Source organism: Triticum aestivum, chromosome 1D, assembly GCF_018294505.1.
Source record: "Triticum aestivum cultivar Chinese Spring chromosome 1D, IWGSC CS RefSeq v2.1, whole genome shotgun sequence".
In the NCBI taxonomy this organism is placed as follows: domain Eukaryota; kingdom Viridiplantae; phylum Streptophyta; class Magnoliopsida; order Poales; family Poaceae; genus Triticum; species Triticum aestivum.
The window spans coordinates 10961740-10985647 of NC_057796.1; the positions used below are offsets into that span (position 1 = coordinate 10961740).

The 23908-nt window shown below is 45.2% G+C and overlaps 1 long non-coding RNA gene across 1 annotated transcript; it reads right to left on the reverse strand.

Annotated features, from left to right (window-relative positions):
• Window positions 1–6644: 6644 nt before the first annotated feature.
• LOC123162813 (uncharacterized) lies at window positions 6645–7485 on the reverse strand. The gene is made up of 3 exons (XR_006481481.1): window positions 7146–7485; window positions 6993–7051; window positions 6645–6899 (listed from the first exon to the last, which is right to left on the reverse strand). It is a non-coding gene; the product is annotated as an uncharacterized lncRNA (long non-coding RNA).
• Window positions 7486–23908: the final 16423 nt, after the last annotated feature.

Here is a 23908-nt window from a genome sequence, read left to right on the forward strand (position 1 = left end):
ATGGCAATTGTGGGCGCGAGTTTGTGAAATGCTTGAGCAAGCCACAGCCGGGGCAGGTTAGATCTGTGTTCTTGACCAATCCTATGGTCTAATTTCTCCCGATTTCTTTCTTTTTTTCCTCGAATTAGGGCGGTGGATCTGGGTGGTGGATCTAGGATTCATGCGCCGCCGGCCCCTTGTTTTTCAGGTTCTGAAGAAATGTGGGCATTTTGAGTGGCTCGATGACTATGTTGAAAGGTTGAAATTGGAGGCATCAACCGGAACCCAAGAGCTCAATTTTGGGGGGCGGCTTGCCGTGGAACAAGCCCCCAATTTGGCGGACAGAGCCGATCCGATGATGCACAGTGCAGAACTGAAGTGTGAATTGAAGAAAATTGGCAAGCAACTAAAGCATCTGATCGATTTGAAGCAGCAAGCAAATATGATGGCTGGAGCATTTTATGGTTGTGTCATTGCTATGGGTTTATTTTACTTGATGTTCATCAATCGCTAGAATTTGCTAGAGTTTCAGTTAGTGTGTCAATTAGTTTCAGGGGTGCCCAGTAGTTTGAGTTAGCCAGGGATCATTTGTTAGATGAATTTGAATTAGTGTGAAGCAAAACTTGCTTGAATTATTGTAATGATATTCTCAGGGGCCCTATTCAGTGTTCATGCTCTGTTTCCTCTGTTTTTGTTCTTCAGTTAACAGAGTACACACCCAAATTCAGTTTCTAGTAAAAAACAAAACTGGGCTGCCGAATAGATGTTGGGTCGTAAGAAAATGGGCCCTGAGAAAATAACCATGGCCAAGACCAGCCCACCCGCGTAGGGGCACCAGCCCACCTCTAACTCCGGCAAATAAAATGGGGCCCAATAAAATGTTACTTGTTTTTATTTTGGCCTTTTTCTTGCACTAAATTTTGTGATGGATCATTTTTTGATGCACTAAAACTAAATGTTAATTGTTTTTATGCATGTCTACGGTTCCATGAACTAAATGAGTTGCATGCTTGCATGAAGTGCCCGAAGTAAATTAGTTTGCATTTCCTAGTTGCACCCATGTCCATAGTGGATTTGCAAGGGGCTCCTAGTTGCATGTCCATGGTTTGGCCAATATTTTGAAGATGGTGTGTGTGGTGATTGGGGTGTAGCAACCCGGGCCCGTAGCAACCCATAGCAATACACGAATAATAAGCAAGAACAACCCATAGCAATCCACAAATAATAGCACGAAACACACAATATATATAGTAGCATAACGATTATATAGAAGCATAACGATTAGCAAACCCATAGTTCCACGATAAGCCTTACAACTCCATGATAGCCTTACAACTTAAAGTACTAATAAAACTTAATAATAGTAGCATAACGATTACAACTTAAAAAAACTAATACAACAGATCTATAGCAAGCTAGATAGATAGATAGGGGGGCACCAAACGCGGGTTCTTCGGGTTCTTCTTGTCCTCCTCCTCTGGGGCCAGCTCGCTCCTCCGGGCGCCGCCCTTCACTCCTCCCCGTTGTTGATGGGGTACGGGAGCGTGTGCATAACGCCGTTGTTGGGGAAGATGCCGTTGAAGTCGGTGAAGATATTGTAGGTTGTGAAAGCTATGAACTCACAACCAACCCAATACGCTCGCCCGAGGAGATGGAAAGCATTGAAAGGGTTAGTGAACGTGGCGAGGAGCCCAACCACAACGCCGTTGTGGTTGACCTCCTCAAGATGGTACATCCGAGGAGAGCCGCGGGGGAGGTGGTGGAAGCCGGCCGCAAGGAAGAACTCCGTTAAGTCCCTTGCGCCCCTCCACCTCGAGATCGCCCAAACCCTAAGGGTTCTCTCTACATACACTCCGGCCGGGTAGAGCCTTTCCGGCACAGTTGGGGGGAAGCGGTAGGTGGGGCCGTTGTACTGCATGGTGGCGGGGTGGCTCGAGGGCTCGATCGGGTTTGATGGAGAAGAAGGAAGAAGGAGGGCAGAGGAGGCAGAGGATGGGGTGTGGATGAGGAGGGAGAGGAAGACGATAGTGCCCGGCTTAAATAGCCCAAGTGCGACATGGTTTCACCCCGTAGAATTAATGGGCGGGCGGCGTTTGGTGGCGCCCCATGAAAGTGTGTACACGAGCGTGGGAAACGGGCTGCGATCCTTCTGTGCAACCGGTCGCGGGTCAAGGGGGACGGGCTCACGGACGCGTCTGTGCCGTCATGGGTCAAGGGGACACGCCTGCATGAAGTTCTCTGCGTGTGCCGCCCATGCATTCATGCCGTAGCCCATTAATTTGCACATCTTGCTAGGGCCTGGCTAGAGGGCAACGTTTGGTCGATGGGAGACGTGACAATAATGGACGCCTTCATTTGCCCATCTTGTAACGGGCAGCACGCCGTTTGAACTGGGCATCGATACCCACATCGATACCCCATGCCAGTATTGCGTCCTCAAAGAGGAGCACGCCATGTACAGCACGCAATGCAACGTTGGCTTTTTGGTTGTCTTCATCGGGCTGCTGCGTTGTGGCCGGGCGCATGCTTTCATGCGACGATGCATCAATTGTAATGGTAGGCATGCGACAGGTTACTGCGTCGATAGGGGTGGCGGAACAGGGCTACGTCGAGGGCATGCATGCAACGCACGGGCGCAGTTCTGTGGGTGGGCATGCATGCTGCGGGTAGGCACGGGCACGCATGCAACGATGGAAAGGGCACTGCGTAGGCTTGGTCCATGCACCGCGTCAACTCTTGCCGTTGGATTCAAATGAACGGTCCTGATGCCCCAACGAGAGAGGCTGATCCAAACCCCACTGATTCAACCAATCAGCGCGTCTCATGCGGATCGATGCACACTGTAGCTAACCCTAGCGCCTGATCTCAACCGTCCACGCACAACGATCGACGACCCGGTAGTGTGCGGGGTTTTGAGGGGTTTTGAGAGGGGTTTTGAGGGGTTTTGACTGATTAGGGTTGAGCATAACTAATTCAAAAAAAATCAAAAAAATATAAAACTTGCGCACATAGTCTTATTATGTCGTATAGTAACGAGAAAAAAATATAAATGTGGTTTACATACATTTTTACGAAAAATCCTTCACAAAATTGTCATTCCTCGAACAATGTAGTATGGAGTTCAAGGGAGAGAGTAGTGGGCACCCGAGAGTAGGTGGGGTTTTGAAAATGAATAGTGTGAAAACCTCACCAAAACTTCATTTTGTATTGACTAAGAAAGATCTTAACTTAATTTTCTCATTTTCATGTTTTAAACTTGTTTTATATATAATTTTCTATTAAACCTTGTTTTTTCAAAAAAAAGAAAATAATAGAAAATTAATTCAATAAATAGTGAGACTTTAGATTTACACTATATAGGTAGAATAGATGTGTAGAAAAATTATTTGGCTGGTTTAGACAAGGTGCCAAAAAAACTTGCTTAAATATGAGGTCGTTTATCCTACCTTTGGAGGTCATTTGAGACACACTTTTCATGACTATGAGTTCAACTTGCCAAAAGGGCTCGGAATGATCAGCAAGCAAACATATTTCAGTTGAGGTACTTTAGATAGCATTAAAACATTAATACCCCATCCCTAATTCAAATTTGAGTCCAAATTTGAATTTAAATTTTAATTTTATTTGGCTGGTTTAGACAAGGTACCAACAAACAAGTTCGAATAGAAATACGGGGATACATAGTGACTACCAGTACGCACCAAGTTACAAATATTATTACATGCCCCAAATTTTCAAACTGTTCTCCGTTCTACCTCTTCCTACCACGTCGCGTGCCCTTCTTCACCTTAGCACTTCTTGTTTTTGGTTCTACTACACACACAAGTTCACTGATCATCTTGGTTTTCTTCACTGGTCTTTTCAACACCTCGCCAACACCCTCGTGATCAGTGTCTTCAGTCACAATGTTGACAGCAGTTTCAGTTTCTTCGGTGTGTACCCCAACATGGGTTTCTTCAGTCTGAACCTCGACACGCTCAGGTTCAGTTTCTTCGGTGTGTACCTCAACATGGGTTTCTTCAGTTTGAACCTCGACACGCTCAGGTTCAGTTTCTTCGGTGTGTACCTCAACATGGGTTCTTCAGTATGAACCTCGACACGCTCAGGTTCAGTTTCAACCTCGAGAGCAGTTTCTTCAGTCTGAATGTTGACTGCAGCAAGATTTTCTTCAGTCTGCTCAGGCTCAGGCACACTTCTCTTCTTTCTACCGCCATTGACTCTTGCTTTTTTTGTTGGCCAACACTGTTCAACAACAAGGGGCTGACTTGCTCGCTTCCTCCTGGCCATTGGGAAAATGTTATAGATATAGTAATTGGAAAAAAGCACCAAATCAAAACACAAAAAAATACACAAGAACATACTTTGGCTTATCAGGAGTGTAACGGCATTTGACAGATCCCACTCTGTGCCCAAGTTCCTGGCACAACTTGCATCTGTTTTTGTTACCTTTTTGGGCCCTTTTTGGCTTTCCATCTTCCTTTCCCTTCTTACTACTCCCACCTTTCTCAAACCATGCCTTGAATCTACTCTGTTTAGGCCTGCCAGCCTTTCTTTTCGTCAAGGGAGGACACATGGAAAATTCAATGTCCACTTCAGGCCACTGAGACTGATCTGTAAGTGCTGGAATTGGAGTAGCATATGCAGCTTTGAATCTTGCTACCGAATAATATTCATGCAAATATGGGTGCATGTTTATCTTCGGTTGGGATGCTAAGAAGAGAATGGCATGCTCACATGGTTTACCAGTGTGTTGCCACTCGAGGCAAGTGCAATCATGCAATTCAGTGTTAACAACATGTCTCCTTCCAGTTTTGTTATCTCTAACTTCAGCACCCCAAGGTGAAGATTTTTCAACAAACAAATGTGAAAGACATCTGCTCCTATTGACCACCTGTTGTACCACTGCTGGAAGCTTATCACCTTGCAGACAATCACCTATCCTTCTTCTCAACTCCCACAACCGCATGAGCATGATCCTGATTTGGTCAACCATGTCATGCACAGGCAAATCTTTTAACTCCTTCACCTTGTTGTTGAAACTCTCTGCCAAATTGTTGTTGATGTGGTCACACTTGATGGCAGTGTTGAATGCAGACCTGTACCATAACAAAGAATGGTAGGTGTTCAGCCATGGACCAAACTCATCACATGCTGCCATTATCTTATCAAGATGATATTTGTGTGTTTGTCTAGTGTAAGATCTTGCTGCTGGCCACATGCGCCCAAATTCTTCTCCTCTAAATTTTTTGATCAAATTCATCCACAAATGACCGAAGCACTCCCTCTGCTCTGCATGTTGGAAAACATTTTTCACTGAATTTTCAAGCCCCTTACATGCATCTGTGTGTATAGCCAAAGGTGACACTGGCCCTAGGCATCTTTTCAACTGGATCATGAACCATGTCCATGAAGCCTCTGTTTCTGACTGAAACAAGCCAACAGCAATAGGAAACATCCAGTTGTGTCCATCTAGAGCATTGCATGCTGCCAACTGACCATTCCACTTGCCTGTCAAAAATGATGAGTCTATGCTCAAATATGGACGGCACCCTGCTTTGAACCCATCGATGCAAGGCTTCAAAGCCATAAAAAACTTGGAGAACTTGACTTCACCTTCGGCTGATACCTCTGTATCTATCTCCACAACACTGCCAGGTGACCTCTTTTCCACCTCTGCTTTGAAGTTGTAAAGCATCCTAAATGTATTTGCCCAATCACCATATAAATTTTTCATTGCCCTTTGTTTTGCCTTCCACACTGTGGTATATTTCAGTTTAATGGGGTACATCTTTTCCAAGTCTACTTTGAGTTTCTTGGCAGTAGTGTTTGGTGTTTTGGCTAAAATTGGGGTGATCTTTTCTGCAACCCAAAGTTGTGATGTCATGGTTGATACTCTCTGTGAACTTGTAATACAAGTATGTTGATTGGGGATTTGGTTAACCCTGACAGTACTTCCATCAGGTTGCAGTCTAGCAGATATGTACCACTTGCAAGGCTTCACACTACCATCAAATCCTCTGCACCTCGCATAAAACTTCTTTCTATCAGTCCAAACAGTCTTGGCATCAAACTCATGTTTCACTGCATAAGTCTTGAAACACATCCTAAACTCCTTCATGCTTGGGAACAACTTGCCTACTTCAATGACAGGGTTTTCTTTGTCATACACATGCACCAGCTCATCATCATGTGCATCATCTACTTCATCCGCAGCTTGTTCCATCAACTGTCCATCTACTTCTTCATCAGCATTAGCAGGCAAACTAGATTCGCCCCTCTCCTGCTTATCTCTGTCATCGACTGGAATGCCAAAAAGTTTGGCCATCTCAATGTCAGGCATTGGTGCAATGACCAAATCAGTAGGCTCATCTAATTCAACTACATTCCAATCAACAGTTGCTGCAGTTTCAGTTTCAGTTCCAGTCACCTGTCCCTCTTCGGCTATTACTGTAAGTTCAGTACACATGGGAATCAATGGCCTCTGTGTAGCCCAATCATCATCTACCATCTGCGCAGCCAATTGTGATGGCACATATCCAACCTTCGAAAAAATGTTCAGATCAACGAGCTCAGCAAAAAAATTAGCCCGTTTGCTTGTCCAGCCGTTTTGCCGATCGATTTCTTCAACAATCTGTTCACCATCTTCTATTCTCACATACTCTCCTTTCCAATCATCAAACCGCAACAGTGATACTTCTTGCTCTGGACCCCAAACTATATTCTCCCCAATTTTTTCCACCCATTTCTTCACTGCCGTCTCTCCCATGTTCTGTAGAACTTGTGGATCAATCTCTGTAAACTCAACCTCCCATTTAACAATTGTGTCTCTCTCAATGTTCTGTATGCTACCATCAACTAATTTTGCCTTTGATGGAAAGAAATTGACTATCAATTCGAAGGTCCGAGCGGCAGCATCCCCTCTGTCAGTGGCGGACAGTGTGAGCCCGTGAGAAAGAGCAGACGAGGCTACCCCCTAATTGCATGCAAAATTGGATCGGAGAGAGGCGCATTACCTATTCGAAGTTGAATCTGGCGGCTCCATCTCAGTATGCCCACGGACTCCCCTCACAACCTATCGATTCCGCAAGTGAAAACAGAGGAAACGAGCTGAGATCTACGGGCCCGAGAGAGGAACGGGAGGGCGACTAGGGTTTGAATTCACTCACCATTTTCTTATGATGAAGGCTCCGCTGCCGTTGAGAACGAGGGCTCCGCCGCCGCCACCGAGAACGCAAGATCCGCCGCCACCGGAGAAGAAGGGGGGCAGAGTGGCGGGCCCAGCACGGTCGGGCGGCAGGGCACGGTCAGCTGTTTTGAGGAACAATTAAGTTGGACCCACATGTCCTAACATAAACGGGCGGGCTTGGTTGACGACCAATTTAACCACATTTAACACCCCATGTGGCCCTGGGCTATTTACACGCTCAAATGTGTTGCACCACAGCCATTCGCTCGAACAACGTCGCACTTTTGCCAATTCACCTCAAAAACGTCGCACGGGAGCTATTGGCCCGAATTCTCACACCATGAGTTGCATATCACACACCATAGCCTTCATATGTATACTTAGTGGGGTGTGTGTACCTCGATCCGTACTTTGCATCAATCCTACTTCTGTGACCAATTATTCAGACTTCAGACATGAGAGATCGTTGGCCCTAATTTCGACAGAGATTTCGTACCAAAGGAAATCGAAGCCGGATGAGAGGAAGGAGGGGCTGCGGAATGACCGGACAAATAAACTGTGCGGGATCCTGGGGTCGCTTGCCGCCGGCAGTGCATCTAGCCGTCTAGGGCTCAGCCTCAAGGCCAGCCGCCAGCGCCCCTCTGTCGCCCAGTCCCTGCGCCCGTGCGTGAGAAACGAAGAGACATGAGAGAATTGGATCGATCGATCCGTCGTAGCCTCGTACGTATTCCCTGCGCTGTTTTCTTTTGTTTCGGCCGGGGCTGAATTTGACTGCCAGTACTACTCGTTTGTTGGGCTGTGAACTTGTGGAAACGAAGGCCCAATGTGTTTTGCCCGGGTAAAGCAAGTTATCCATCAGTTTTAGCCCTTTATTTAATCTATCGATCGCTACTGTTACGACCGAGCGAGCCCGGGCAAGTGCCCAGGGTCGCTGAGCCACTGCCCGTCACCCATCGTCTCCTCCACCCCGATCTGCCGCCACCAACCTCAGTAGGGATCTAGATCCAATGGGACCATAATTGATGATGATTTGTCTATAGATGGATTACAGGTAACCGTCCAAATGCGTCTCTTTCCTTTCTCTCCCACTATATCTCTCTCCCATTTGTCCTTTCTCCTTCCTTTCACCCTTCGGGAAGCAATTTCTTCTCCATAAGGAGCAAGCCATGGATGACTTAGGGGATGCTAGGATTTGGAATCACAAGGCATGGCAATTTGGATTGGAGATTGGCAAAGCGAGGGTTCTACACCAAGGTGAATTAACACCAACCTCTTGCTCGATCTTGTTTCAGGAAAGAAGCATAACCCACCTAATGAAACTTTTGTTGCCTATGTGGACAGTCTAGAATCAATACTCACGTGCCTAGCTTTGCAATCTACAATGTTATTTTGAAGTTCTCATGCTTGCACCACTTCTCAGGTAGGAAAATTGACATTTCAAAATCTTTGATTATGGGTAACGAAAGTAAATTCTTTACCATTTGAAATCTTGGCCACAGTTAGGCAAAGAAATGTCACTTTCAATACTTTTGAGATAAATGCCTAAGTCAGGAAATTTGATGTGTTTCATTAGATAGAGAAAACTTGTATCATTCAACACAAAATTGTTTCTTCGTGATAGTACCCTGCAAATAAGGCCCACCAAATTAATATTACGTTAATTGTAGTTTTCTCAAAGGTGTCTCACTTTTGTTCATTTTAGAAATAACATAGTTATGAAACTTCTTGCATTACATTTAAGAAAACTCTCCCCAATTTGCACTCTGTTTGCAAGTTTTTTCCTTTTGCGCCCTGACTATTTACATAGAGTGTGTACATGGCAGGAAATCAGTAGTGGTTAATTAATCTAAAGTTATGCCATTACTATAGAAATGGTGTGTCTGTAATGTTATTGGGAAGAATTTTAGTTTGTGTATGAAATAAAGAATTCTTCTCAAGATGTTGAAGTTAACCAATGTTCACTTACTAGATGACTATCATGACAACCATGGATTCTCATGAAGCTTTTTACAAGAATGGTACTACCCACAAGCACTTGCACTGATCTTCCCCACAACATTGGTAAGATATAGAAAATATATCATTTCTCATGAGGTGTAGAACACATTATCATCAGGACCGAGTGATAGGGAAATAGTTGAGTTTGGTAAGATGACCTAGTAGACAATAGCACAATCTGAAATATGGAAACTGTAATTCCCATATTTTGCACACCCAATTTTAACCTTACTTGGCATGAACCGCGGTATCTTGCAACTCATGAAGAACCATGTTACATTTAATATATTAGTGATGTGAAATCTGTTAGATCCATTGGATCGGAGTAGGCTAGTAATCCGGTAAACCTACCTTCTCCAGCGGTTGATGAACTCGAGCCGGAGGCCATCGTGGAGAGGGCGATGGTGGCGATGGCAGAGAGAGGTGAGGTAGTGGCGACGGGGAATGTGTGTGCAGTGGCAGCGGTGGAGCTTCCCATCGCTTCAGTGCCTCCCTCTGGATCGGATAGGGTTAGGAGTGGGGAACAGTGGCGGTGACGAACCTCGTACCCCGTGCCCCTGGTCCCCACCTCCTCTTTATAGCACTGCGCGACAGGGGCCCACCAGCCTTGCTTGGGCTGGACGCCCCCGATCAGGGCGTGGGTCAAGGGCCCAATGAGCCGTTGGGCCCATTGGTGGAGAGATCAACCTAACATTCTCCCCCTTGATCTCATCATTATACTTTTAACTTTATACTTTGAAATAACTCTTTTCAAAGTACTTGTTCCATCACAGATTTGCATGTAGAGCATGTCTCATCATCACGGTTCATTCCCGATAGAATCAACACCTACAACACACTCCTCTGTTTTGAAACAGATTCTTTAACCTTGGGCCCTTTTATTGTCCGGAAATCTTAGACTATACCATAAAACCCATGTCGACTGTGTGTTCTCCGAACACACTGGGCGGCAAGCCTTTAATAAGCAGATCTGCAAACACTTGTCTGTTGCTTTTATGCTTCAAGCATTTCTACATGATTCCGGACTTTCTCCTTTACAACGCATAACTCTGTGTCAGTGTGTTTGGCATCAACACTTGACTCGTTGTCATAGGAGCGAAAAACTTAAAATGGTTATCGCTGTTGTCAACCATTATCAATTCCGGGTACTTGTTTCTTTAACCTTTTTGCCTGTCCCTCAGCCTCATATCATGTTGTACATTATCTTTACATCATATTAATGATAATTGATTTATTCTTTAGAGTTTTTCCACACAAAAACTCCAAGTGTGAAAGTCAGCGACAATTGTGGATTTCGCTGTATATTTCACGAGTCCTGTCTTTGTACTCACAATCTTTTGAGAGCACTTATTTCTTTCAGCATGAGGCCGATATCCTTGACTCCATTCCAGTGATCTATATCTGGACTGGACATTACCAAAACAACCCGGTTACGTGAACTGTGTCACTGTAATGTTATACTTTTGCATTCATTAAGCTTCCAACAGTTGAAGCATATGGTACCATATTCATTTGGTCTATTTCGTATTGACTTTTGGAACACTAAAGTTCCCAAAATCATTACCCTTTACTATAAGAATAGGCGTAGGTTTCCTCGCATGCATACTTTAGAAACTTTCCTTAGCATGCCCATGCGACACACCTAATACCCCTTTTATGCTTTTCTCGGTGAATCTCGATCCTTATAACGAGAGACATTCTTTTAAACTTTGAGGACAAGAACTTCTTTTCCTCCTGCAGTCGAATTAACATCACTACTAACAAGCAGAATGTTATCCGCATGTACAAGATATAGGAAATGAAATTCCCATTCTATAACTTTATACAAACACAATTGTCCTCTCATTTTCTTTAACCCAAAACAACATTTGATTGCTTTAGTCCATAAAAGACTTCTTCAGGCAGTATCCCCTGTGTTCTTTACTTTCATCTGATGTAACTCAGATCATAATATCTTTCATCTGATGTAACTCAGATCATGATGTGCTACCAACACTCATTGTAATCTATTCAGTGTAAAATGCGCAAAAAACCTTTCGATTTTAGTCGTGTTTTACACCTTTACATATTTCCTTTGGAGTCACATTGTCCTTGTAGACTCTTTACAGCCTACTGTTTTGGCTCCATTGGAAATTACTCATGAGTCCCGAACATCGTCAGAATTCACCAATTTCATTTCATCTCACATAGTCTCTTATCATTTAGATAAGCAGACACTTCTCAAAACTCGATTGAGCGCTTTAAATGAGGTGGGATCAACCTCCATTTGAATTTCACTAACATAGACTTTATAGTAATCAGAAGTATCTGATTTTCTCATTCCTTGAGACCATCTGTGTCTCAGGTACTGGCACATCTTTCATATGGGGCTGTTGTTGCTCTGTCATTGCCAAGAGGCAAATTAATTGTAGTCTTTCACTTCCAAGAGGCAATAGGTTTTACAGGGACCTCCTGTTTAATCATTCCTCCTTTATAGAGCTAACAACGGGTGTTGTATAGGTCATACAACATGCTCCCCCAGATACAATCTATTTGAGTCTTAGGTATCTTCATACCATGCTCCCCCAGATTACTCCATCTTCACTAAGAATGGCGTATCTTTAAACTTTATTATTTGGGTTTATTCTGTTAAAATTTTCTTCTTTATGGCACTTTAAGCACTGTCTTAGTATTCCTTAGTCTGCTTTCGGAACTGTAAAAGATCCAGGAATACATCTATTTATTTTCTTTAGTGGTATTATTATGATCGTCGTACTCCCCCAGATGATCACATTCTTCATTAATGGATATCTCATATTTCTTTCTCCCCCTCGAAATGTGGCAAGAACTTTTCTGCCAGAATTTCGAAAAACCATTCACAACTCTTGTGAATTGAGGAAACTTTGAGTATCTACTTCATGTATCTGATTACTTCATATGTAATGAAGTTATCTGTTAACGGTATGGGAGTACTTTTTCCTTATTCCTCATTCCATTTCGGAAACTCAAAATAGTTCTTTATCATTAGTACTTTTGCAAGTCACACTTGCATATCATTCCTATCTTTAGGTTCGTCTGTAACTTTTATTCTCTTTGGATGACCGTTGCACATAAGGTGTACGGTCGATACTAGGAAAGCATAATAGCTACTCCATACTTTCTCCCGGAGTGGGACACATTAAACGCACATGAGTCATCATATCTTTCTCCTGTCACACAGGATAAGTCTTAGCCAAAATTTCTCCTGACGTATAGGATTTTTGACATAATACTATGTCAACTTTACCCAGTTACGCAGGTATTTTCCCAGGGTTTCCCCACCATGCGGGTTTTATCATAATCCTCTTTTCCCGCTGTGCGGGTAATTCCCTGTAAGGAACATAAATGCCAGAATTGGCTCTTTTGACTGCATATGCAATCATGAAATTCAGAAATAAATCCGAATGCTCTTTGACACACATGCTTAATCCGACGTTGGTCAAATTAAACACGCATGTTGCTTGTTTCATCTCAAATCGTGTTGACTGAAAAATCTTCTTCATGTAGAATACATGAAAGACATTCGTCAACCAAGACTCTCAATGATCTATTTGTTTTCTTTTCTTGGATTAATATCCAAGAATTCTTTTCTTTTGAAGCCATTCTTTAGAGAGAACATACTCCCTCACGTTATGACCTTTCTTGGTCATCGTTCGGGTCACAAGTACCCAGCCATTCGCTTTCACGAATGAAAGCATGGAAAACTTTTAGTCTGAGAAAACTTAGCCAATAATCAACAATAATGAGCATAGAAAATAACCCTACGTTGGTCTGGTTAAAAAAATATGCACATTAAACTTTTTAAAACATTTTTTTTATACTCTAAATCACCGTTGTGATAGAATTAGAATAAAACTCGTTCTTCTACATTAATTCCATATCACCGTTGGGCGGAAATGGAAATAATGCATATAACTCATAAACAATGTGATGATAGTATTTCTATTAAACAACTTTGCTAAGAAATAATCATCATCGTCAACTTTATTGGAGCGGAAACAAGAAATATGCATTTCTCTAGTTCAAGAGCATTTCTTCATCTTTAACTGTTCTCTGAAAATTGATCACTTTGACACAAAATTTATCAGAGTTTAAGCTTTGAACATTAGACTCATAGAATTATAGTATTGTTATCATCAACGTTAGTCAGAAAATAACAATACCATATTTTAACTTTAAAACAAATATCTTTCTTTTGTCATAGCGGAAACTATCTGCATCTTAATTCACCTGCATCTTATTTCACCCACAGGTGAAAAACAATGCTAAGAACAGTTCTTCCAATTAAATTTTCCCGTTGGTTCCAATTTAATTGGAGGATAAAACTTTTACTTTGCAGCGGAAACTTTACAATATTCTATTCGAAAACAATTTTCTTTTTCTTTTAAAAGAGCACTTTTCTTTATTTTGCAGCGGAAAACATGAATAAAAAATTCATGGACTTTATATTCTTTATAGAAACTTTTATTTGACCGAATAAACAAAATCATGAACTTTTTAATTTTCTTTATAAAATTCATGAACTTTTCTTTTTCTGAAAATTTTCTATTTGCATTTTCAGAAACTTTTTCTGTCACTTTTCTATTTTCTAGACAAAATTTTCGTTGGAAAAAATTGCATAGGAAAGCTATTTAAAATCTGCCCAGAAACTGGACAAAATCTGCAGCAGCAACGGCGTGCGGCTAAGGCCTCGGCCCAGCGCGCGGCCCAGCCGGCCTGGACCCGCCTCTACTTTCGGCCCAAGAAGCCCGATGTGCACTAGGGTTTTGATCCTGGCCGTTCACCGCGATCTGACGGCCACGCGCGCGATGCGATCGAATGAAACAACCAACCGCGCCGCTCGGGACGAACCCTAGGCCATTTCGCCCCCTTCCTGTGTCGCTCGCCCGCACGGTGTTCTCGCCGGCCACTCGGCCGCCGCGCCACGCCTATCGCTGGCGACGGCGACGAAAACGGCGCACCGTGCCAGCCTCCTCTTCTTCCCCTTTGTTTCCCCCCGCGCGCACCGCTCTGCCTGGCCTCCACCGCGGCGGATCTGACCAGCGGCCCTGTCGCGCCACCGGCAAGCCGGTTACGGCGTCGTACGCCGCGGCCGTGTGAGCCTTTTTCCTTTTTTTTCACCCCAACCTCCTGTACGCGAGAGAGAGGGAGAGCAGAGAGGTGCGGCGACATCCGATGCGGCGCCCCCGCGGACCCCTTGAGTGTTCGCTCGCAGCGGCGCAACAGAGGGTCCGATCGCGACAGCCGCCGGCGACGGCGTCGAGCGGACACGGCACGGCGTCCGGCCGCCGGCTCTTTCTCCTTCCCCATTCCTTTCTTCATCTTCTTCTCCTTTTTCTCCCTCCACCACCATGTAAAGCTTCGAGCAGTGGAGAGTCAGAGAAGAACGGCACCCCTTTGGCCCCCTTGCCGGCGTGTGCGTGCACTCGTAGATGGGCGCACGGCCGTCAAGCGGTTCAGCGGCGGCGCCCTGTTTCGGCGATACTCTTGGTTTCTTTGGCCCCAAAAAGGGGATGTTGTTCTTCTTCTCGATGCCTCGGCTTGCCGATGCGCATCGAGATCGAGAGGAACGGCGCGGCCGGGGCGGCGGCGCTCTTTTCTGCTAGATTTCTTTGCCCTCTTTTTTGCTGTTAGGGTTCTTGAGGAAGGGGATCTCTTTTTCTTTTTCTGTTTTGTTTCTTTGTACCGAAATCAACTAGCCCGATCTGGCTGATACCATTGTTAGATCCATTGGATCGGAGTAGGCTAGTAATCCGGTAAACCTACCTTCTCCAGCGGTTGATGAACTCGAGCCGGAGGCCATCGTGGAGAGGGCGATGGTGGCGATGGCAGAGAGAGGTGAGGTAGTGGCGACGGGGAATGTGTGTGCAGTGGCAGCGGTGGAGCTTCCCATCGCTTCAGTGCCTCCCTCTGGATCGGATAGGGTTAGGAGTGGGGAACAGTGGCGGGGACGAACCTCGTACCCCGTGCCCCTGGTCCCCACCTCCTCTTTATAGCACTGCGCGACAGGGGCCCACCAGCCTTGCTTGGGCTGGACGCCCCCGATCAGGGCGTGGGTCAAGGGCCCAATGAGCCGTTGGGCCCATTGGTGGAGAGATCAACCTAACAAAATCTGCATGGTGATATTATTAGTGATATATGTGCTCGTTTGATCAAAGAACTGGCTTTAAGCTCTTGACTCCCATGCAAAGTTTTTTCTTCTTGTCAATTAACTATATGGGTATTGAGAAATCAAAACTCGTTATTGTTGATCCTAGCCGGAAAAGTGGTGACGGTGGATTTTATTGGAAAAGGCTATCATCTTTGGCAAGGTAAAGTGGTCAAAAATATATATTCGTTTGTATCATAACTCATTGGTCTAATTTATGAGGTTTCTCACTATATTTTGAGCCAATGGCAACTCCTCATGTTTCATGATGTTCTAATTTATGAGTTTTGTAATACTTCATCATCTGCATATGAAACTTCTGAACTTATATGAGATCCATGCATTTTGTATTACCAGTATGCAAGTTCTATTAGCCATACAGTTTAACATTTTTTGTTTTATCTTAATCATGTCGCTTACACGCAATTTACTTAGAGATATTTTGTTAGAGTCTCCAATATATAGAGGAGCATGAGAGAAAGACTAACCTCTAAATGATCTTACATGCAATATATTTTTGCTCAACAATGCATTATTATGTACTAAATATATTCATGCCCGAATAATGCAGCTAGAAGCATTTCTGAACTGAGCTGCATTACCCTTTTGCAAGTTGTATTAGGCACATTGTTCAACATTTTTTGTTTTATCTTAATCATATCGCTCATAGGCAATATACTTAGAGATATCGTGTTCTGAGTCTCCAATATATCGAGGAGCCTGAGAGAAAGACTAACCACTACATGAGCATACATGCAATATATTTTTTGCTCCACAATGCATTATTATGTACTAAATATATTCATGCCTGATTAATGCAGCCAGAAGCATTTCTGAACTGAGCTGCATTACCCTTCTACAAGTTTTATTAGCCACATTGTTCAACTTTGTTTGTTTTATCTTAATCATATCGCTTAGAGGCAATATACTTAGAGATATCGTGTCCGGAGTCTCCATATATCGAGGAGCCTGAGAGAAAGACTAACCATTACATGAGCGTACATGCAATATATTTTTGCTCCACAATGCATTATTATGTACTGCATATAATCATGTCCGAATAATGCATCCAGGAGCGATAGAAAGTGTTCATTCAGATGATTTTCTTACTAAACGAATATATTTTGAGGCTTGGAAAATAATGCCTTGCTCAGGAGAGAGCAATTATACATGGTAAGTAATTTTGCATTCCTTCATAGTTTTTCTGTCTCTTGTCTTTGAGTTCCGCTCTCCATGGAAATTCATTTGAGCACTTGCATTAACTTTATGGGGTACCTTCAGTTAACTTTACTTGCACTATATTGATGTTCTTTTCATAGTGAACAGAATCGGGAACATGTACATTCTATGACGTTAACATGGATTTGAGACTGCATTTCTTAAGTAAGTCTGATGATCTTCTTACTAGTGTGTACATGCATAGATAATTTTCTTTTATGTACTTGCCGAGCTGATGTGAAACGGTGAAAAAGATGACACCAAAAATGACATGTCCATCATCTTTTAGCATATTTTTCGCTTATATGATTATAAGTCACCATTAGGTACATTAACTTCAAGTAGTAGTTTTGGATTTTTAGTATTAATAAATAAGTAATTTAGCCCCTGCAAACTATAAACCTCTTAAAAATAGCATTGTTATATATTTCTATCGAACTCACTTAAATCAGTACTTTGCCTTCCTTTTTGACTACTTACCATATCTGTAATACCATTCGTTGTTACATCGACTACTAGCTATAATGTATTTGAACTCCTAAAACTTAATTACAGATATATTAAAATAGCATATTTGTGGTACCTTTGCTTCCTAACATATGTGAAACCATGGATCAAACAAGCGATCCAAATTGGCTTAGACAACATAGCCATATGAACCTCTCATGAGATGCGCCAACAATGCTCCCATCCCTAGCTAGTACACCATAAAGCCAATCATCAAGGAAAGACACCGACAACAATAACATCACATATGATACCCATGTTACCTCCATAGTTGGGTACAAAGGGATGAGAAGCACTCTGCTCGTGAGCATAATATCTATTCTCAACGGTGTCAAAATTTTGATGCAGAGATATACATAAGAAAGCAATGTTCTTAGATGGGATGGAATGACTGAGTGTCAAATTAAACAATACGATTTTGACAGATATCGGCTCGCTGATGTTTGGGGTGGCGGGTTAATAGCCCTGTGTGTATACAAATGGCTCTTGCTCATTTCCCGCGGATTTCTTGAGCGACAATGGAAGTGGTGGAACCACATCAGCACAGGAAAAAAGAGTTGGGGTTACTACTCTTGGAGTACAAATAGGAGAACCAGGATCGTACGACATATTACGAAGATCTTTCCCTTCCTTTCTCCTTTGATAGCCATACAGAGCTTGCGAGTGAGAGAGAATGATAATGTGACGCCTCGATAATTAAGCTACAGTAATTCCCTGCTAATGATGCCATGTCACCACGGTTACTGTTGTCGATCTCGCGATGGTTCAAAATCGGTACAAATTTAAATTTAAAATTGAGGCAAACAACAAAAGTTTTTCAAACTTTAAAACTAAATTGTTCTAGAGGTGCCAGAGAATGCATAGGTAATATCGGTGGAGAAACCACACTTATATAAAATCTTTAAATACTCGAAGGTGAATAAAACAGTAGCAAAAACAATTATGAAATGCCTTTTATAATTAATAAAATGTTAAACTATTCTATTTATGGGTTAAACTTCTTATGGCAGTGGGTTTAGTGGTAGTATTAATTTAGGGATCATTTTTGTACTTTACAAAACTAATAAAGTGAGGAACAAAATAAAACAGAAAAGAAATAAAATACAAAAAATAAAAGGAAACTAAAATACAAAAAAAAGCACATGCCCCCTCGCCAACTGGGCCAATGGCCCAGCCGGCCAGCCCACTAGTCCAACCGGCCCCTCACCCCTGCTTAACCTCCCACCGACGGAAACCCTAACCCCCATCCCCCACTTCTCACTTCCCACCCCCACTCCTCGCTCCCCCACTCCCCGATCCCCTTCTGGATCGGGGCAACAACCTCAGCGCCAGGCACCCCGCTGCCTACCCCGCCGTCCCCCGTCGCCAAGCGCTCGCCGGACCCCGTCGGCGCCGTCCCGTCGTCTCTCCCTCACCCTTTCCCCTTGCTCAAGATCGTGCCCGAAGGCCGCAGACGCTGCGGCCATCGCCGCCCCGCCTGGACCTCGCCGGAGCCACCTCGCCGGCCTGCCTCCTCCTCCCCGCCGGTCTGCCTCCTCCCCGTCGCGGCGTCCCCGTCCCCCACCACGATCCCCACTGCCACGTGCCCAACATCGTCCGTGAGCTCCCTCCGTTCCCCTCTCTGTCCCGCGCGGCCGTCACCGCATCCGGGCCGCACTCACCGCGCCCGGTCGTGTCCCGCAGCTCCGCTCGACGCGAGCCCCGCACCTAGTGCGCCCCCGCTCGTCCGCCCGCGGTCTGCTGGCACCGCCCGCTTGAGCGCTCGCCCCCCCCCCCCGGCCGCCCTTCGCAGCCACTCGGGCCTGCTCGTGCGTGCCCTGCCGCGTCTTCCTTCCACCCCCGCTCGGCGCTGCTGCCACTCGTCGTCGCCTGCGTGCTCCAGTAGGTTCGCCCGAACCTCGCCTCGACAGCGCGTCGACCTCGCCTTGCCTCTACTCCGCCGCCGCTACCCTCTGCCGCCCGCGCTCGACCACCGCAGCTCCGCCCCTTCAGCGCCACTGCCTCAGTGCTCCGCCGCGGCCTCGAGCAGCCCCGCGTGCCCCCGATGCAGTCGCTCACCGGCCAGACCGCTCCATGCCGCCTCGCGCGCTGGCCACCGCGCCTGTTCGGGCCACGCCCGCTAACCATGGCCCGGCGCCCGTGCGCCCGTTTGCCCGCTATGGCCCCTCTGGGCCACTGACACAAGGGCCCCACGCCCAGATAACGTAAAAAAATAGATTAATAATAATAATAATGAAATTTATTTATTTAATTAAGATAATTAATTAACTTAACTAATCTTGTTAATTAATCTAATTATCCCTGTTAATTAACCTTAATTATCTGATTAGATAAACAGTCTATGAAAATGGGACCCACCCGTCAGCTTGACTGGTCAACGGTCAAAGCTGACCGCTGACATCACCCTGACATCATGCTGATGTCGTAATTGCGTCTTCCAATTTAATTAATTCTGTTAATTCTAAAAATATTTTAAATCTTTAAAAATTAATATAAAATGATCCGTAACCTGGATGAAAATACTTTGTACATGAAAGTTGCTCAGAACGACGAGACGAATCCGAATACGCAGCCCGTTCGTCCGCCACACATCCCTAAGATAGAGAACACACAACTTTCCCCCTCCGGTTCATCTGTCCAAAAACGCGAAACACCGGGGAAACTTTCCCGGTTGTTTCCCCCTTCGCAGGTATCACCTCCTACTGCGTTAGGGCACACCTGACACCGTCACTTGTCTTGTCATGCATCGTTATGCATCTATTTGCATTATATTCATTGTTTCTTCCCCCTCTTCTCTCCGGTAGACTACGAGACTGACGCCGCTGCTGGTGCCCCGATCGACTACATTGTTGACGACTCCCCTTCTTGCCAGAGCAACCAGGCAAGCCCCCCCTTGATCACCAGATATCGCCTATTCTTCTCTCTACTGCTTGCATTAGAGTAGTGTAGCATGTTACTGCTTTCGGTTAATCCTATTCTGCTGCATAGCCTGTCATTGTTGCTACAGCTGTTACTGAAGGAAATATGCCCTAGAGGCAATAATAAAGTTATTATTTATTTCCTTATATCATGATAAATTTTTATTATTCATGCTAGAATTGTATTAACCGGAAACATAATACTTGTGTGAATACATAGACAAACAGAGTGTCACTAGTATGCCTCTACTTGACTAGCTCGTTGATCAAAGATGGTTATGTTTCCTAGCCATTGCCATGAGTTGTCATTTGATTAACGGGATCACATCATTAGGAGAATGATGTGATTGACTTGACCCATTCCGTTAGCTTAGCACACAATCGTTTAGTATTCTGCTATTGCTTTCTTCATGACTTATACATGTTCCTATGACTATGAGATTATGCAACTCCCGTTTACCGGAGGAACACTTTGTGTGTTACCAAACGTCACAACGTAACTGGGTGATTATAAAGGTGCTCTACAGGTGTCTCCGAAGGTACTTGTTGGGTTGGCGTATTTCGAGATTAGGATTTGTCACTCCGATTGTCGGAGAGGTATCTCTGGGCCCACTCGGTAATGCACATCACTATAAGCCTTGCAAGCATTGCAACTAATGAGTTAGTTGCGGGATGATGTATTACGGAACAAGTAAAGAGACTTGCCGGTAACGAGATTGAACTAGGTATTGAGATACCGACGATCGAATCTCGGGCAAGTAACATACCGATGACAAAGGGAACAACGTATGTTGTTATGCGGTCTGACCGATAAAGATCTTCGTAGAATATGTGGGAGCCAATATGAGCATCCAGGTTCCGCTATTGGTTATTGGCCGGAGACGTGTCTCGGTCATGTCTACATAGTTCTCGAACCCGTAGGGTCCGCACGCTTAAAGTTTCGATGACAGTTATATTATGAGTTTATATGTTTTGATGTATCGAAGGTTGTTCGGAGTCCCGAATGTGATCACGGACATGACGAGGAGTCTCGAAATGGTCGAGACGTAAAGATCGATATATTGGACGACTATGTTTGGACACCGGAAAGGTTCCGGAAAGTTTCGGACATTTATCGGAGTACCGGGGGTTTCTGGAACACCCCCCCCCCCCGGGAACTAATGGGCCTTGTTGGGCCCTAGTGGAGAGAGAGGGGACGGCCAGGGCAAGAGGCGCGCCCCCTCCCCTTGAGTCCAAATAGGACAAGGAAGGGGGGGCGCCCCTGCCTTTCCCCTCTCCCACTCCTTCCTTCCCCCTCCTTCTTGGACTAGGAAAGGGAGGGGCAAACCTACTTGGAGTAGGTTTCCCCCTCCTAGGGTGCGCCATCCCCTTGGCCGGCCCCCTCCTCCTCCCCCCTTTATATACGAAGGAGGGGGCACCCCATAGACACAACAATTGATCTCTTGATCTCTTAACCGTGTGCGGTGGCCCCCTCCACCATAATCCACCTCGATAATATCGTAGCGGTGCTTAGGCGAAGGCCTGCGTCGGTAGAACATCATCGTCGTCACCACGCCGTCGTGCTGACGGAACTCTCCCTCAAAGCTCGGCTGGATCGGAGTTCGAGGGACGTCATCGAGCTGAATGTGTGCTGAACTCGGAGGTGCCGTACGTTCGGTACTTGATCGATCGGATCGTGAAGACGTACGACTACATCAACCGCGTTGTGCTAACGCTTCCGCTTTCGGTCTACGAGGGTACGTGGACAACACTCTCCCCTCTCGTTTCTATGCATCACTATGATCCTGTGTGTGCGTAGGAATTTTTTTGAAATTACTACGTTCCCCAACAGTTACCCTTACCTGCAATCCTAAATGCTTAGTATAGGATGCTAGTATCCATCAGTGGCCCTACATTCTTGTTCGTCTGCCATGCTATACTATCGGGCCGTGATCACCCGGGAGGTGATCACGGGTATATACATATATACATACGTACTATACATGTGGTGACTAAAGTCAGGTCGGCTCATTGAGTATCCGCATGTGATTCCGATGTGGGGGCTGAAAGGACAGGTGGCTCCATCCCGGTACTGGTGGGCCTGGGTTCCTGACGGCCCCCGACAGTTACTTTGTGTCGGAGCGACAGGGCAGGTTGAGACCACGTAGGAGAGAGGTGGTCCTGGTCCTGGTCGGCGTCCGCGGTTACTTCATAATAACACGCTTAACGAGATCTTGGTATTTGATCTAAGTTGGGTCGTTGACCTTATACACACTAAGCGTCGCGTGGGACAAGATATGGGCAACCGGTGTCGTGGTATCAGCCGAAGCTCTTTTTGACGTCAGCGATTGAGGCATTGGACCGTAAGCCCGCGCTTGTATTAAGGGGGCTAGGTCTGCTTCCGGCCGCGTACGCAACGTGCAGGTGTGCAATGGGCGATGGGCCCAGACCCCTGCGTGCATAGGATTTAGACCGGTGTGCTGACCTCTCTGTTGAGCCTAGGTAGGGCTGCGACGTGTTGATCTCCCGAGGCCGGACATGACCCATGAAAGTGTGCTCGGCCAGAGGGATTGAGCGTGTCGGGTAATGTGGTGCACCCCTGCAGGGATGTTGATCTATTCGAATAGCCGTGTCCACGGTAACAGGCGACCCGGAGTTGTACCTTGACCTTATGACAACTAGAACCGGATACTTAATAAAACACAACCTTCCAAGTGCCAGATATAAACCGGTGATCGCTCTCACACAGGGCGACGAGGGGAGGATTGCCGGGTAGGATTATGCTATGCGATGCTACTTGGTGAACTTACCATCTACTCTCTTCTACATGCTGCAAGATGGAGGCTGCCAGAAGCGTAGTCTTCGACTAGCTATCCCCCTCTTATTCTGGCTTTCTGCAGTTCAGTCCACCAATATTGCCCTTTACACAGATACCCATGCATAAGTAGTGTAGATCCTTGCTTGCGAGTACTTTGGAGGAGTACTCACGGTTGCTTTTCTCCCTCTTTCCCCCCTTTCCTTTTTACCTGGTTGTCGCAACCAGAGGTTGGAGCCCAGGAGCCAGACGCCACTGTCGACGACGACCCCTACTACGCAGAGGGTGCCTACTACTACGTTCAGGCCGCCGACGACCAGGAGTAGTCAGGAGGATCCCAGGTAGGAGGCCTGCGCCTCTTTCGATCTATATCCCAGTTTGTGCTAGCCATCTTATGGCAACTTGTTTAACTTATGTCTGTACTCAGATATTGTTGCTTCCGCTGACTCGTCTATGATCGAGCACTTGTATTCGAGCCCTCGAGGCCCCTGGCTTGTATTATGATGCTTGTATGACTTATGATATTTTAGAGTTGTGTTGTGATATCTTTCCGTGAGTCCCTGATCTTGATCCTACACGTTTGCGTGTATGATTAGTGTACGATTGAATCGGGGACGTCACAGGTAACCATTTATTTTGGTGATGAACATGAGGGAGTCTATGAGAGCCGGCAGTAGTAGCTACACCAGAAGCATTTCGCCTACACACTCAAAACAAGGTTTAGAATCTCAAGGCATATGCTCTAGCCATACTCCATTTCTATCGTCCTTGTTTCTTTATTTCCGGTGTGATGTGTTGTTTGATCTTCATGGTGATCGATGGAAATTAATCATGTTTGTGGTCATGAAATGCCACCACTCCCATGAGATCCAGCGTGATAGGCTGTATCGCGAGCTTGGCCTAGAGGCACGGAAGATCAAGTTCTATTTCTAGAACCACCGTACCTAGATGAAGGTATAGACAGAATCTCCTTGATTGCTCTAAAGTATCTAATTTTCCATGGTTTTTCGGTCATTTCTTTGGTGATGGAACATAATGGTATATGAGTCTTTTCCCACTCGAGCTATTCCTGTCATGCTATCTAGATTACATTCTCTTCCATCACCCACAAAAAGATCAAAAACCATGGAAAGTTAGAAATT